The sequence below is a fragment of the Babylonia areolata genome, chromosome 15 (assembly GCF_041734735.1).
Source record: "Babylonia areolata isolate BAREFJ2019XMU chromosome 15, ASM4173473v1, whole genome shotgun sequence".
Taxonomy (NCBI): domain Eukaryota; kingdom Metazoa; phylum Mollusca; class Gastropoda; order Neogastropoda; family Buccinidae; genus Babylonia; species Babylonia areolata.
In genome coordinates, this window is record NC_134890.1 from 21,436,682 (window position 1) to 21,437,046 (window position 365).

Here is a 365-nt window from a genome sequence, read left to right on the forward strand (position 1 = left end):
CACCACCTTTTTTTTTGCCAGGGGGTATATCTGTATGAGAGTGTGATCTGCGCGCTATGCCGGTTCTCGTTAACACTTTTCCGCCTGAGGCCAGGGGGTATATTTACATGAGGGTGCAATCTACACATTACACCGGCTCTCGTTAACACTTTCTCGTCTGACGCTTCTATTCGCTCCACACCACCCTTCTCGCATGACCTACTTTTTTCTTTTTTTTTTTTTTGCCGGGGATCAAATTTATATGGGAATGTGATCCGCATGTCACTCTCGCTTACACTTTCTCGTCTGACGCTTATATTCGCCAGGGGGCAAATTTATGTGGGAATGTGACCTGCACTTTACACCGGCACTCGTTAACACTTTCT